Source organism: Macrobrachium rosenbergii, chromosome 49, assembly GCF_040412425.1.
Source record: "Macrobrachium rosenbergii isolate ZJJX-2024 chromosome 49, ASM4041242v1, whole genome shotgun sequence".
Lineage (NCBI taxonomy): Eukaryota > Metazoa > Arthropoda > Malacostraca > Decapoda > Palaemonidae > Macrobrachium > Macrobrachium rosenbergii.
Genome location: NC_089789.1, coordinates 28,926,276 through 28,943,427, shown reverse-complemented (window position 1 = coordinate 28,943,427; position 17,152 = coordinate 28,926,276). Strand labels below are relative to the sequence as shown.

The following is a 17,152-nucleotide window of genomic DNA, read 5'->3' as shown; positions in this document are numbered from 1 at the left end:
TTGATCAAAACACTTGCTATACATTAGATGTGAAACTGTATACAAGGTGATGAATCAAAGAGAGTCTTTTAAAATTTATCTAAGATTATTATTGGTTTAACATTACCAAACAGGAAAACTGCTGTTCTTATGGGTTCTAAAGGATTACAACATACGTGGTTGCAAAGGCATGGTACTGTAAGGTGCACAAAAAAAAAAAGAGGTGGAGGAGTTTGAAAAAGGTTGAGACAGAAAGTGGAACTATAAATATCAATACTATTCCTAAGCCCCGAAAGACAAAAATTATAATAACTATCAACTTAAATGACAAAGAACAGACTATACCATCTTATTCTAAAGGATAACCTATACAATACACTGTGGTGCAACAAAAAATCCTTCGGCAATTACAACATGAAAAAGCATAAAACAGCCCTCAAGAGCCAACAGAACCAGAAATAAGTAGTACATTAGTACATAATAGTTAAGACCATCAAACTCAGCCAGCATATAAAATGTTAAAATTTAAGAATTTTCAGTTATTAACTTGTACAGTATTCCAGCACTGGTCCTACTCTCCTTGTTAAGACTGGAGTTAGGGCTTGGAACCATGGAAGAAGGTGGTTTCTGTGTAATGTCAGCCAGCCTTCAATACATTATTTCCTTTTGCCACTACAGTACTAATACTACCATACAATATTTCTAAGCAGGATGTAACTACAACAGATATAGGATGAAAATTTACTTACAACTACAGTATATAGCTTGAAAAATGGATGATAATTTACTTACAAACTAGCACATTTATAGCATGAATCACAAACCATACCAGTGGATTTATTTCATGTTGAAGTTCCATGTACTACTATTATAAGTCAAACTTTACATTAATCAATCATTAATGCATATGCAAATCATCCTTACAAGCATGTCTTTATTCTGCGGGTTGCAAGCAGCAGCATTATATAAGCTGTCCTAACTTTAAAATATCATTCACATTTTTTTTTGAAGACTGATAAAGAGAAAAAAGTACCGGTAGCTGTTTTTTGTGATTAATTGCACACTCCATGGATAAAAAAAAAAAAAAAGCTAGATCCACAAAACCTGCAAAGCTGATATCAGAGCCATGAAAAGAAGCATCAATTATGTGTTAAATGACATTAATTAAAAGAAATCTTAGACATGCTCCTACCCAACTACAAATTTGTCATAGCACTGACAGTGGTACAGTGTATTTACTTTCTTTGAAGAATCAAAATTAACGCACATCAAATCTTCCATAAAATGAGTTACCAATTATAGTACAAGGAGTGGTCTGGCTCTATTCACTTAATTCATTGTGAATAAAAAAGGTAAAATATTATTCCTTGTCATTGTGTCCCCAATTGCATTATCAACTATTCAGATAAATTTGGTAGGAGGGTGGGATATTCACTCAATAGTGTTCACTGCAACATTATAAATATGATATTTTAATGATAAAATAAAGTTTGTTCATACTTACCTGGCAGATATACTGTATATATAGCTGTATTCTGGAAGTCCGCATAGAATTTCAAAATTCCGCGGCACGCACAGTGGCCGGGCAGGTGGTTATACCTTATTCCCGCCGGCTGGGAGGCGGGTATCAGAACCATTCCCATTTTCTATTCAGGATTTTCTAACGCCACTGACTCCCCTGAGGGGAGGAGGGGGAGGGCAATATGAATATATATATCTGCCAGGTGGGCATGAACAAACTTTATTTTATCATTAAAATATCATTTGTTCATGAGACTTACCTGTCAGATATATATATAGCTGAATACCACCTTTGGAGGGGGTAGAGACAGCCAAGAATTAGGAAACCAATTATTGGTAAATTATTTGGTCTTTATCTGATAGCTTAGCTGACTGATACTGTCACTCTAGTCTGCTTCTGCTTTACTAGAGACCCCAGCCAGGTAGTGACCTATATAGCTGGCTAATTTCTAGATGATCTGTCAACGGGGCGTGACCACAATGTGACTAGATCATAGACCATACAAAGAGGACAAAAGAGCATTACTAACCACTCTTAACCAACACCCCAAAGCGTTAGTTTGCAAAAAGACGGGAAGACTGCCTCCAGTAGTCGGCACCCAACAAATCATAAAAACACAATTAAAAGGATAGGATCAGAGTTACTGTCCCCAAGGTTGCTTAAAGCAGCAATGTATGGTCCCAGCGAAAGCAATTTTCATAAGCACCCAAAACATCTTGCCAAGAGCGAGGCACAACTCACCGAACATGACTTCCCTAAAATGTGGCACTGAGAATGTCACTGAGTAGCACAGCTCTTGACGCCATGGAGGTAGCGCAACTGCCCTGAAACCACTGAGTCCATCTGAATCTCAACAACTTGATCAGTTGGAGGCCAACTAGACTTGCATTTAATGACGTGTCCCTAATGAAGAATGCCAGCATTCACAGTTCATAGGTTTAACTGGTTGATCCTCCAGACACCTTCTCCTCCGATGGGACCTTTAATGAGTGTCCTGTGCCCTTTAAGGTAGTACTTGAGAGCTCTAACTGCAGCCACCTTGCTCAGGTTCCCTCCAATAAGGTCTGCTAAACCTTTAATTTCAAAGACAGGCCATGGGTTAAAGAGCTCTGATTCTTAGCCAAGAACTTTTCCTTAAAGAATAGACAGCATCGTGTTCCTTGACTGACATGATCGGCTCAACTTCGCTCACTCTTCGCCCTGAGAGGTCGAGGGAATACCATTATCTGGTCTTAAGAGATGCAGAAGAGGCTGAGCCGCTAATCTTGAAAATCTTTCACGACGTCCAAGTTCCAGGCTGGGGAATTAGCACAGGAACCCCAACTTCTTGAAAGTTTCACCAAGAACAGTCCTGTTGTAGACAAATCGCAATCCAGGTCTGAAAACTGTTCTAAAGCATGCTCTTGATAACATTTGATAGTCGGAACTGCTATATCTTGTTTTCCTGGACTGCAAGTAAAGGAGAGAGGTCCATGGGCAACCTGGTTTAAGGAGGGGAGAGAGGAAAAGCCCTATCCTTCTAAAACCTTTGAAGGGACCAATTCGCCCCCTCTCACTTTAGATGAAGAATCGGCAAACGATGGCCTGGCACCCACTGGTATCTGAGGAGAATCACATCACTTCTGCCCACCTTTCGCAAGGGTTTGAAAGCAGTCAGGTTCAGAGCGGAAGAAGGCTTTGAAGACATCCCGCACGAAGGGCTTCATCTATGAGCAGGTCTGCTCGGTTGAAGGGTCCTCGAACGCCTACCAACCAGAAGAGAAACTCCGAGAACCAGTGGTTCAAGGCCAAAACGTGGGAATGAGAGGCCGCTCCCGCCCCGGGAGGCCGCGAACTTGGCGTATGACTTCTCCCAGAATTTTGAACGGGAAAAGGCGTAAACATCTATTCCCTCCTTTCTGTGCCAGAGAAGAACGGACTTCGCAACTGCCCCGGGTCAAGAGAAGATGACCTCTTCTGAGGGAGCCAGTTCTTGAGGTCGCGAAAAGGCCAAGATGTCAAAAATTTCCAAAATCTTGGCAAACCTCCTGATGAAGGGTCCATGCAAGACAAGAGTTGATGGGTCCGACAAGGAGACGAACATCCTGACTCCTGCAACAAAACTTGTGAGAATCCAAATGTTCCAAGGCACCAGGCTCAAAGAATGAAATCTTCTAGCAAGGCTTGAAAAGGCCCTTGAGGTAATCCAAAGATTGTCCATCTACTAAGAGTCCAGGGAATTGCACAGATGAGCCTCGAAGAATTGGAGAGCTAAAAGAGAGCCGCCTCTTTGATGCTGAAGGAAGACACCTAAGTCTTCTCCCAGGTTCCTCACACCTCACTCCCCAAGTGTTGAGCCTTGAAGGCTGAAGGGAAAAGAACACTAGGTCGGGGTTGAGCTTTGAGGAGTCCATCCCAAATGGACTTTCTGAAGGCCCGCTAGTGGACCTCTTTATAGAAGAATCTTCAGAAACCCGGGCTTTCCTAGACTTCCTGCTTGCCAGTTCTCCAACAGAAAGAACTGAAGAGGCCTGAGATGCAGAAACTTGTCGGGAAACAAACTTCAAAAGCTTGAGTAGAAATGGGTCCCCAGCAGACTCATTCATTCCCCTCAGACCGAGACCTGAGTGTTCTCCAACTTCCCCAAGGCAGAGACTTTTTTTGGAGATAGAAGTTACGCCGCACGGAGACGCTTGAAGAGGAACTGGCGTGCAATACATCTGAAGAACCAGGAACCACAATGGACAGTGAGGGGACAGGTGGAGCGCTTTCCAGGACCAGAAGTCCCAGGACGCCACGAGTGGCAGCATGTCAACTGAAGGTCCTTCCAGATACCTTCGCTTGGCAGCATGAATCAACCAGTCGTCCAGAGCCGCCAGAGAGCATCCATGACTTAACGCCAGGGTGCAACTGCATCGCCAACACCAAAAGGTGAAGTGACAAACACCGAACAAAATGGGAGGCTAACAGCATCTGGTGCCCAGGGGTCACCCATCCAACACCGACCAGACCAAGAGTTTAAGTTCCTTCCATCGGACGAGCAGGCGGTGCAGACAAGGTGGTATGGGAGCAGGAGCAGAGTCCGCAGAGAGCCATGAACTGGAAGTCTAACATCCTTCCCCAAGACAACCTGAGATACTCTGCAATGAATGTGGAGAGTTGCTGGCATGGAGGATAAGGGTCCTCTTGGAGATCTCTGGAGAATTACCATCCAACTCTGGGGATGAAGGCCTTAGGATTGACCCCAGGTCTCCATCTTGAACTTTGAGAGGGAGAGTTTCTGTCTCTGGAGCCTTTGACGCCCAAGACGGGTCTCCATGCCTACCGGAAAGTTTTGGGACTGGAAACAATCTGTAGTAAAATCCCTAGGAACAGAGTACAAGACCTGTTCGAACGCCCTCCCCCGAAAGCATCTCTTAAGAGGGCAGGTCAAACAGAACGGTTCCAAGGATGGCACATGGGAAACAAAACAAAGGAGGAGGAGACAGGAAGGGAACTGAAGCAGTCCTCTCTAACAGTAGGGAGGGACCTGGGCAGCCTGGGCTCCGCCTCCAGGCTTGTGCAAAATGAAGCCTGGTTGCTAATGGAGTCTGAGATGAAAGGAGTCCTTGCTGACCTCTCCCCTGGAAGTGGGAGCCAGCAGGAAAGGCCTAGAGGCTGGGATGGGGCCGGCCTGTGTTCCCTCCACTGAAGCCACTTTGTTTGTAGGCAATTCACTTCACTTTTTGTTCTTGAGAGGTGCACTTAGATTCTAATGCAGTTTGATGTCCATAACTTTAGTTTTGCGATATACATATTTTCTCCACTGGTATTTATTTGCTTGGAGACAAAACACAGTTTGAGGTTTTAAGGTACAGGGGAGTTGAAAAGCCAAAATAATAATAGACGCAAAGTAATATAACTCCTGGAATGAAGAGATCCTCAGTCAAACACGCTCAGGTTCCTCGACATATTTATCATACGCCTGACCATTCATTTTCAGACACTGACTGCCCTCATCATTCCTATCATTCAACATGCGCATTAGGTCCAGGGGTTAGGGAACCAGTGTAACGTCAACCGCATTAGGCAATTATTTCATCAGACATCACAAACAGGAAATTACTACTGATATAATGATAGTTAATTCAAAACATTATAGTAAAAAGTAATTTTGTCTATGATAGGGTTACCAAAAGACAATCAGATTTTTGCTTATAACTTATGACTAGGTGGCGAATTTTAATAAAGAAAATCTGAATAGAAAATGGGAATGGTTCTCCTTGATATCCGCCTCCCAGCGGGCGGAATGGGCATTAACCACCTGACTCCCCACCGCGTGTCGTAAGTTTTGTGAATTCTGTCGGACTTCTGAGAATACAGCTATATATATATCTGACAGGTAAGTTTCATGAACAAAACGGTCCACAAAGAGCGTAAGCCAAGTCACAGATCCAGCCGAATACCAAAAACAACCAAAATACTTATGACAACAAAATTCGAAATCCAAATGGCGGAGGAACTGACAACAGGTGTTGACAGTCCGGCGACAGAGAAAATCTGAATAGAAAATGGGAATGGTTCCTGATACCCGCTTCTCCCAGCGGCGGGAATGGGTACTAACCACCTGCCCGGCCACTGCGTGTGCATGGTAATTTTGAAATTCTGTCGGGACTTGAGAATACAGCTATATATATATCTGACAGGTAAGTCTCATGAACAAAGCATGATTTCATGCAGTCATCAATTGATGTCAATGTTCACATTAATAGTCACAAACCTCAACAAAAGATTTATTTGTTAAATACCAATGAATTATTATACATCAAAACTTCTACCCATTAAATCCTTAAATACAAACCATCTTTTTAATTATAGTTTCCCAAAACAAAGATAATACACAAATCCTCAAAAACCAAAAGAAAAGTTATGACAAGAAGCAGCAATGATGTGTTGAGAAACATAGCTCACTGGTTTCATATATGTCTCTGGGTTGTTATTAATATACATTTCTTTTTATGAACTGATACAGACTCAATATCAAGTCATAATTTCTGAAATTTTATATTTTGATTAAACAAAGAAAAGCATGGCTTCACAATTTCATTTAGATTCCACTGTTCAAAAAAAGTTCTACCTGCCCACCAATTTTGTGCACAAGTGAATATCACACACCAGAAAAAATTAAAATTTTAAAAATAATTTGTATTTATCCAAGGATACAAACCTACGCTTTCATAAATGGAGTTTCTTGAACAAGGTGCTCTTTGGCTGTTACTGCCCAACAATAAAAACAAAATCCTCTTGCATAAGCCTGGGCCCTTGCATGACCTCAGACAGCCTAACTCATCCACTGTGAGAATCAGCCTATACCTTCCATACTATACCCTTTTCTGGGGAAAGATCAACGAATCAAGCAGCATTTAAGGCACATACAAACCTGAAGTTCTTTACACTGGATTTAGCTTGCGAATGTGAGCTGGAATGGCCATTCAAACTTACTGACATAGTAGTAAACTATCAAGGCAGGGAGAAGCCTTGCCTACCTGTTGGTATGCACTCCACTTTGCCCTCCAGCCCAGGTGCCAGACTGAGGGATGGCTGAGGTGGGCCATTCATGTAAAGAACTTCAGGTTTGTATGTTAGGAAAAATCCAGATTACTTTTAAACTTTGCTGTTTGTTCCTACACAAATACAAACTTTTGTTCTTTACTTAAGAGACTTACTCACTGATGGGAGCAATGTGGGTACTCTCTGAACCAACAGGTCCATATAGGAGCAGAGGAAGGGATTGCTAGCATACTGCACATATGGGATGCAGCAGTTGTTGCTCAATTAGGCTGTAAGAACCCATGGTGAATTGGTGGAAACAATAAAACTGGTAAATATGATCAACAAGTTTGCTTATTGTCTGTCCCCAACTCCCTTTGTCAAAGAGAGGAAAGTAGCTTGCATCCCTTCATTATCTATGAAACGACTGGTGCCCAGTCAAATAGCTAACCTGTACTCACATCCATCAAGCTTGTATATGGAATGGCCTTCTGACTCTCTGTTTGCTGGAGAGGAAGAAAAAGAGAGGGAGGAGATCCAGTCTCCTGCTAACTAGAAACCTAGATGAGGCACTACCTGCCCCAGAGGGAGCCAGGCTTGCTATCTAACCAGTTGAGTAGCCATTACTGGTTCATGGAAAGTGTTTCCAAGGTCAGAGGGCAACATTTCGCAGGTAAAACATTGTGCAGTTGATCAACCCGATCACCTCTCTGCACAAACCTGAAAGCCGACAGGTTTCTAATGAGTGCAAGGCATAGGTGATCCCCCTACTATCATGAGCTCTCGTCTGGACTGCAATTCTCCTTCCACATGGGAAGAGGTAATGCCCGCAGATCAGCTTACACAGCTAGGAGATATAGTGTACACTACTCAGAAAAACCCTTCCTCAACTCTGTTTGTATTAACTGAAAAGCTGATACACAAATCTGAGGTGTCAAGTTCCTTCATGATAGTACTGCAGCATTCAAACAGAACTCAATACTATCTCCCAAGTCACTGATGAAAAGTTCTTCAATAAGGAAAAAAGAACGGTTCAAACTAACATTACTGAAGTTCTGAATCTCATTACAAAATTCAGGAAATTCTCAACAGATCTCCATCCTCCCGAGTGCCATACATAAGAGCCCAGATGACTCGCCTATAACTATGCCCAGGGAAGGGGGACAAAAGGAGCTGCACACAACCATCACGGTGTGAGCCTGACAGCATACAGAGGGTGAGGGGACGGTCCTCTGTCCACGTGGACATGTGCAGTGGTCAGTCCTGCATGAGGTAGGATGATCACTGAACAGTGAGCTGGCACCTATGCTCTCCTGTCAGGAGGAAGAATGAGTGGAGAAAGACCACCTGGACTTGTTCCACATGGCCTTTGACTACTTCTTCCTGCGCAATGGAAGAGAATCGGGAAATGAAGAGGAGGAAAACAATGATGATGATGAGGAAGAAAACGAGTGGAAAGAACAGCAAGAATGCTGATGCCTTTTCTCTTTCTTAGACTTCTTGGTCTCCTTAAACTCTGAAAGGGGCCAAGTCACAATGTCCACCGGCTCAGCTACCAGGAGCAGCAGCAGACACATCAGTGGTTGGCTGGTCATTCCTCCTTCCTGCCAGCAAGTCCAAGAAGGCAGCAAGTGAAGGACTGCCTGGAATGTTAAGAGTAGGCCATATCTTACCAAGGTATTTAAAAGAAGACAATTACTCACTGACTTCCCATCTACAGATGAGGGACGAGCAAGTTTGTAGGTCTTAGGAGAATTAACTCTCCTAAGAGAAGAGCCAGGTGTAAGTGGAAGAGGAATGGCATCCAGTAGCAAGAAGGAACCAGAAGGATTCAGCTGTGTCACTGGATTGTTGGCCCCCAAGGAACCTGGGAAAATCTTTCTGACCTCCTCCTTCCTCTTACTGTACTTCTCTCACTGAGATGAGGTCCAAAAAGCACATTTGTCACAGGGAAGGGAACAAGTACATTCCCTACCCCTACAACAAGCTAAGTACATGTTGGTCTATTGATATGGGAGAAATGAAGCAACTACAATGATGCCCACGACCTCCACACTTGCACTGGTCATGTTTTTCCTCTATGGAGAAAAATAAAACCAGCAGACACAATACTAAACAATACCAAAAAAGCACAAGGAGGTGAAAGGGAATAATAGTAACAAGATACTCATCCACATCCAAGAATCCAATGAGCTCAAAGGGAAGAGGAAGCAGTAATGTCCTCTATCAACAGCAGCCAAAGAAAGAGTGAAGTGGAGAAGAGGCGGCAAGTGATGGATTACTCCACCTGTTACCTTTTTCACCCAGATTTAACAGTCATTCCAGTCTGCACTGAAGGATACTCCATTTATGACTGTACTGTACCCTTGTAATAACAAATAAAAGTGAGAAAAATATATGATACAGTGCGTCCCCAACTTAAGGCGGAGGATCCGTTCCAGCCCCGCGCCATAAGCTGATTTCCACCATAAGTCAATTTTTATCCGTTATTGGCGCTTTAACTTGATGTTGCATCAAGTTACAGCGCTGTAAGCACCGTTAACCTGATGCCTATTCTTGCTGTGAGCATCGTCAACGGCACTGTAAAACACTGTTATCGGCACTGAAAAAGTGCCGAAAGATTGAATTGCTGTAGGTCGGTGGCGCAGTTGAGAATGCACATATGGTTCATGTACTTGGTGAGAAATTTAAGGTAACAGGCTTCTTGGATATTTAAATTCCCTGCCATCACCAAATTTAATTTCACAAAAGGTCATTTTGGCATTTTCTTCCATCAGCAATATAAGGGGCATGTGTAGTTCTTGGACACTGGGAGGTGGGAAGTGGTTGTACTTTTATGCAAGTTTTTATTTTTCTTTTACGTAATTAGTATCAACTGATTCCAATCAACTGAAACCTCAAATTCTTATGATAAAAGTACCAGGATGATTTCTGACTCCTAGCTTACAACTCGATACATTCAGTCAAAATATGGTTAATTTATATGAGAGAATTGCTGATAGTGAGGGCAATAGCCTAGCTTTAATAATTTTAAATACACACCCAAGATTTACAAGCGAAACTGAGACTGAAGCTAACTTTTCAACAAACTGTCAATCCCTTTCACTGATAAATGCCTCTTCTAACTTAACTGAATTACTATAATTTAAGCAAGAGGTACCTTTAAACCTTGGGGTGTGGAGCATGCTGTGTGCAATTCTAAGAGGGAAAAACAGATGGCCACTTGGCAGTTATGACCTACTGTGCAAAGTTGGCTGATATGAATACTGTACTGTATTTGTGTTTCATTTTTATTAGTTATGGCACTTTACTTTTGATTAAGATGAAGGGCTTCACTTTCCCAACCAGTAAGAACCAAGCACTTTATGCTAGGTTTGGATGGGTAAGGTTAGGATGCAGCCTTGTATTGTACACTATGACTTTCAACACTCTAGGTCAGGTTAGGTGGGAGTGGTCGAAGTGAGGCAAACAGCTCTTCCTCTCCATGGTTATGTTAGGATAGGTAAGGCTTGGATGAATCCCCAAAAGCAGCCTTGTGACATCTTTGTCATTTATAATGTGCAACTGTATTCACGATCATGTAATCAATATCATCAAACATAAGACATTCAAAGGCATTGTGCTGTGTGTAATGTATAAACCTGTAGATGCCTCATGAGGGTATTTTTACAATAAAACTTTGACAAACTAAATAAGGATTACCTAGTACATACATTTACTAGCTTATCAAAATATAAATTTTTACCAATAGCCTATTTATAAACAAATTTTCTTAATTTACAGCAATTCCCAAACTCTACTACATTTAAAGACATAGGCCAGTACGGTATTATCATAGCCTAGTATCTGATGCCATAATTTGAAGCTGGAGTTTTTATACTATGTTCTTAAGTCTCCTTCAAATGCTTAATCTGAAAAATTAGTAAATTTACAATTCGATACTAAAGCAACTCCCAAGAGCGCCAGTTTTAGTAACGAACTTATGTTGAAGAATAGATGATAAATATCTCTATAACAGTGAATTTGCAATAGATTTCTTATGATTTTCTTATTAGGCACATTAAAAGACTCACGACCACAGCATAAAAACTCCAATATCAAGTTGAGGCAGAGATGAGAGTATCAAGATGTATTTCTGGCATAACGAGGGAGGATAGGATTACGAATGAGTATATCAGAGGGTCAACACAGATGGTTGAATGATCAAAGAAAGTAATGGAGGGGAGACTTAGATGGTATGGACACCTACTGAGAAGGGAGGAACACCATACTGGAAGACATAAGTGCTATGGAGATGGAAGTGCTGAGTAGAAGATGAGGAAGACCAATAAAGAGATAGAGAAACTGTGAGGGAGAGGACTTGAGAGAGAAGGGACTTGATGAAACAGGCGCGCAGCACAGAGATGGATGGAAGTAGCTCATTCAAAATGGTGACCCCATATAGAAACGGGACTAAGCCAGGGAGGGGAGAGTTAGCCTGTGGCATTAAAGAAAAGTCAGTTAAAATCAAAAGAAAATCTATCCCATTTTTAAGGTTACAAAGACAGTTACTGTCATATGTTTATGTTTTAGCATTCATTCCAGTGGGTTTGGTAGTAAACACAGCACTGGCAGAAGTGGCTGTGGTATTAAAGTAGCCTACATGTTTACTCACGGACTTACCTAGGGTACACCATATATTTCTGCAAGGCCTACTGCTTAGCTATCCAGTGATTTAGGCCTGTGTATTCCATACCATGGGTAGAATGCTATGTATGGGGGTCATAAATTACTTAGGGGTTAGGTTAGGTTATATTTCACCCTGGAATGCCTTCAAGGTCTACAGTAGCCCTGATCCCTTACTCTGCATTCACTCCCAATATACGAATGATTCACCCGACTAGGCTTAGGGTATAGCCTAAGGCCAGGGCTAGCGTAAATTTATCGGTAGCCTGCCACATCCGTTAAGCTAGGCTACTTATGATAGCCTACCAAAATATTATAGAAACAAGAAATATAAAATAAATACTTCAACATTTTCTTCGTTCCAGCTGTAAGGTAATTATAAGTATTTCCCTCGCAAAGTAGGTATAAGCAAGTCTAAGCTAGCCTAGGATACTCACACGAAGTTCTCCCTTAGAATTAGCCAACCGTACTTTGCTCACCTTGAAGTGCTGGTCACGGTAGTTACTCAGTTCTATACTTTGGGTGACATTCATCGTCGATTCTTGATGAATTCAACGGAAAAAAAGACGAGATTCTCGTATTATGTATAAGAGTCTGACAGTAGTTTCGAGAAACTACCCCAGCGTGCGGTGTCCCCTCTTCCAGCCTAACTGGTGTAGGCGGCGCTTTCTCAAAGTAATTCTATTCAAAAATATTCAATAGCGTGTTAATTTTCCATCAATAATGTCCACCAGGCGTCAATTAACCCACTGCAAGCACATGGTAATTCAAATAGATGGTGGTGGTGTAACTTTCGCGGAACGTTTCGGCGAGCTTGTGATTGTTTCAAACAGTCGTCTTCTTTCTTTTACGCGACGAAAGCCGAAAGGTTCCTGGTTCCTGGTTCCTAAGCGCTCACTCCACAAACACAGTTGCGGGCACACTACACGATTCTCATGAGGTGCGAAGCTTTATTCCCTTGAATACAATTTTACACAATTTTATTTTTACTTTACATTTATATATATATATATATATATATATATATATATATATATATATATATATATATATATATATATATATATCAATACAATTTTATTTTTACTTTACGTTATATATATCATTTAACAGTTTTTCATTTAATTTAGCACCCAACCCCTTAACCTTCCAGATGTTACTTAATATTTCGAATTTATTTACTTTTATTACTCCTCCCTTTTACGTTACTATTACTTTTTAACTGGTGCCGTTGCTTCCTGGGTTGGTGACGTCCTTTATTTTCATGGCTATTCTTATATATTCCACTAGTTTTCTGTTCGGGGCTTTCAGAGTCTCTAATGTTAAGTTTTCTATTTTCTGTAAGGTTTTACACCTGAACAAATGTTCTGTGCTGTCCTCCTCTATTCTGCAGTTATCACAGACCTCATCCTTACATCTTCCCCGGTTGTTAGCTTTCAGGTTCAACATATTCAGACTTTAAGTAGTATTACTTGACACGATCCTCTTCTTGCTATTATTATTATTATTATTATTATTATTATTATTATTATTATTATTATTATTCAGAAGATGAACCTTATTCATGTGGAACAAGCCAACCAAAGATGCCAATGACTTGAAATTCAAGCTTCCAAAGAATGTGGTGTCCATTAGAAAGAAATAACAGAAGGCAATGGGAAATACAGCAAGAGATCAGTTATTAGAAGAACAGATATTTTAGCAAATTAATAAATAAATCATTCGAGCTATATAGGAAAAATCAGAAATGACAAAGTGTTTAAAAACGTTAGGGAAATAGTTGTAGACGAAGGAAAATATCTACAGTACTTTCGATTTCTTACATCGCACTTCAGTTTTACAGAGCACAGCAACATTTTTGCATATCAGATGAGACAGAATGAATACATTAAGGGTGAGCAGAAATAATTAAAATGCAGACATATAAACAAAACAGCAGAATACATTTCATAATGAAGACGCTGTTTCACTTTGGTTTTATGTACAGCCCTCCACATGGATAATTCCCTCTCTGGGGGGCCCTTGTACGTTTTCAAAATAAGGTGCTTCTTATATTTTGTAATTGTCTTTCAGTGTTTTCTCGTAAGTATCGTAGCTCCTGCAGAATAGGTGAGTCTTTCGTTCTTTTTTAAATGTGCTTTCTTCTTGTATTAAATTGCATAGAAGATTATCAGTCAAAACCATATTGATTTTGTAATTGTCTTTCAGTGTTTTCTCGTAAGTATCGTAGCTCCTGCAGAATAGGAGAGTCTTTCGTTCTTTTTTTAAATTTGCTTTCCTCTTGTATTAAATTGCATAGAAGATTATTAGTCAAAACCTTGATCCGTATTATTTTTCATCTTTGACCCATATTCTTTATATACTATGCACTTATTGCCATATGTTTTATGTTTAGTATCACTATGACCTTTCTTTGCACAATTTTTACTCTCGAAGATGTTGCTAGAATATTCATTTGATTTGTGATTTCCACCACATCTAGGGCAAGCTTGGTCATTTCTACAATTTGTTGCGCTGTGACCAAATTCCTGACATTTACAGCATTGATAGGGCATGTAACAGTCGTATACTTTGCAACGGCTATACAGTGTACACAATTTGTCACCTCTATCACAGATAGCCTTTCGTATTTGTGGTGTGCATTTGATTATATATTAATGTTTATATTTGTCATCTTTGGCTATCATTTCCTTTACAATTTTCAGGTCGTCATTTTCAGAAATGAGGCTACCTATCCATGGATTTTTCTTTACAATGTTATCGACAATATCAGCTTCATACTTCGGGACATAGACTACTTTCATTTTTGGTTTAAGTTTAACTTTCTCATTTACTGATATACTGTTGATTGTCTGAATCTCCATTTTTGCCTTTTCCAAGTTTTTCATGTCTGGAAATCTTACAAGTAAGTGTCCATCTCTTGTTGTTTTGACCTGTTCAACTGGCGCCGTTATTCTACTCATAATTTGTCTCTTTTCTTTAGCTGCTCTGTTCTCTTCGTTTGTAGATTTGATCAGAAGCATTTTTTTTGTCTTTAGAAATTCAGCATAAATTTGTCCATTTTGTCATGGTGTTCACATCTTTATCAACATTATCAATTTTGTTTTAGATTTCATCTATGTTGATCATTACGTCACTAGTTTTCTGCCGAATCCTGAATCAAGTTAATATCTCTGTGTTTTCTTTTATTTCTTTGTTCAGGCCTCTTGCAGTTATTACAGATGCACAATATGTTATCACTACGAAGTATGGGTGTGTATCTGAACCTCGATGCCTGAACTTTCATGATGAAACCAACGTCACACATTTCCTAGCAAGTTTCTTCCTCATCAACTTCCCCAGAGCAATGTCCGCAGGCTGCTGACTCTTTCTCGATTTGGGTTGACTCATCCTTCTCCAGTATTTTATTTAATGTTCCATCTTTACGTGCTGCTTCGATAATTATGAGATAATGTTCGCATGATAGTTTGATCTTCCCTTTACTTGATTTAATTTCTACAGTATTTAGTTTCTCTTTTTCCTTCCTCTTTGAACATAGAGCAAGTCAGGCACTTTTCACAGAGCACGTCACAGACACGTCCTACCTGCTGCAGAGAAGTTACTAAAAGTATACAAGAGGAAGGTGATAGAGGAAGAAAAAATAGTACAGACACAACCATAGGCAAACGATAAAATTAGAAGAAATAATTAGATAGGAAAATAAGAGATCAAAAAGACGTAGTGGTCAAAAGATAATTAAAGGAATTGGATGCCCAAAAGAATACTGGAGGAAATTAATAAAGAAGGAAATAACCATTTACGGAAAAAGTAACACAAGATGTAAAATGGGTAGGAATAAATGGCATTCAGAAAACACACACACACACACACACACACACACACACACACACACACACACACACACACACACACATATATATATATATATATATATATATATATATATATATATATATATATATATATATATATATACTGTATATTTATATACATATGTAATGTATCAAGTGGCAACTGACAATAAATAAGTTTCGACCATCAACCAGATTCGAACTCACATCCAAGTGTTTTTGAGTTGCATACACACAACATTATCAGTCACACCACACCAGACAACTATTTTTTTTTTTGTCACTCTCAGAAGTCAGTATCACTTTAATGCATACCTGATGTTAGCCTCAAGTATATTTTCATAGAAAGCTTTCTCTCATGTCTCTGTAGCTGAAATTTCGAAATTGCTTTCTCCTGTGCTATGTACGAATGCTAATGTAACTGCCAATTAAATGAGAGAATAAGTTTTATCCCTCATACAGATTTAGACTTACAAAATTATTTTAGTTACAACCACATAATATTACTGACTATGCCAAAGTAGAAAGCTTTGTTCTCCCTCACAGAAAGCTCTTTCACACACCACTATAGCTAACGTTGTATATTACTTCTTCACATAGAAATGAATGTTAATGCAAATATTAATTAACTGAGAGCAGAGGGCAGACATTACCGGAAACTTGCGTACGAAGGAAAAAGACGTTTACTGGTTTAGGTACCGATATGTTTTGCTTTTTTGTTTTCATGATTTTAAGATTAATTACTGTCATAACTGAATCATGTTCATAAGGCTTTTTCTCTTTCGACCGACTGGGCATCCTTTCACAGTGAGATTATTTTTTCTATAACAATTATTCAAGAATAATTAGTTTTATAGAAAGTAACTTCATGAACCTGTTCATAAATTTTTAGCTAAATTATATCGCCCAAAGATCCAAAAAACCGCTGTTCCAAAAATGCCTTTGTGGCTTATGCCTCATCACCATTTATTAACGATGAAAAATACAGGAAAGAAATTAAAGTGCTATTTTGAGGGAGTTTTCCAAGTCTGGATTTGAAACTGATTTTGAAAAATTCCCTGACCTCAGGATTCATTTTCAAAGAGGATTCTCTCCCTCCTCTTGGGCAAACTTCGGTGGTCTATACGTTTACTTGTTTACTCGTCTGAGATGCAATCTTGGAAACTGCGCGGGTTCCACCAAAAGACTACCTAAGGTTTGCACTGATTCTCATCGGGGAGTTAGCCACTGAACTGGATGTACTCTGAAAAACACAGAATAATCAACCATTAGAGAAAATACATCGAAGAGCAAAACGACGAATACTATAGAAATTTTTAAATTATTGCACCAGCGCCAATTGCCTCTTCTCTGTCGATTTTAGAATTCTTTAAACAATTATTAAAGATTTCAATTTTGAAGTTTTCAAAAAATAGTTTCAGCTAAGTGTTTTGGGGTTTAGTATAGTTTTGTACAATATCTTTTTCGACTGAGTTTTACTCATATGTTACATTTTATGTCCTGAGTTAGCTTTGAAAATGGGATGGGTCCCGAATCACAGGCCAATAAACAAAAAATGCTCTCCGTACCGTGTGTCATCCCATATATAAGTACCGGTATACAAGGTCTGTATAATTGAGGTCGGCCA

At 39.8% G+C, this 17,152-nt stretch overlaps 1 long non-coding RNA gene across 1 annotated transcript in view; it reads right to left on the bottom strand.

The window, feature by feature from the left end:
• Nucleotides 1-16,480: 16,480 nt before the first annotated feature.
• Nucleotides 16,481-17,152, bottom strand: part of LOC136832217 (uncharacterized) — a 106,937-nt gene continuing 106,265 nt past the window's right edge. The window contains exon 3 of the long non-coding RNA XR_010851126.1: nucleotides 16,481-16,768. This is a non-coding gene — a long non-coding RNA (uncharacterized lncRNA). The remainder of the gene's footprint in view (nucleotides 16,769-17,152) is intronic.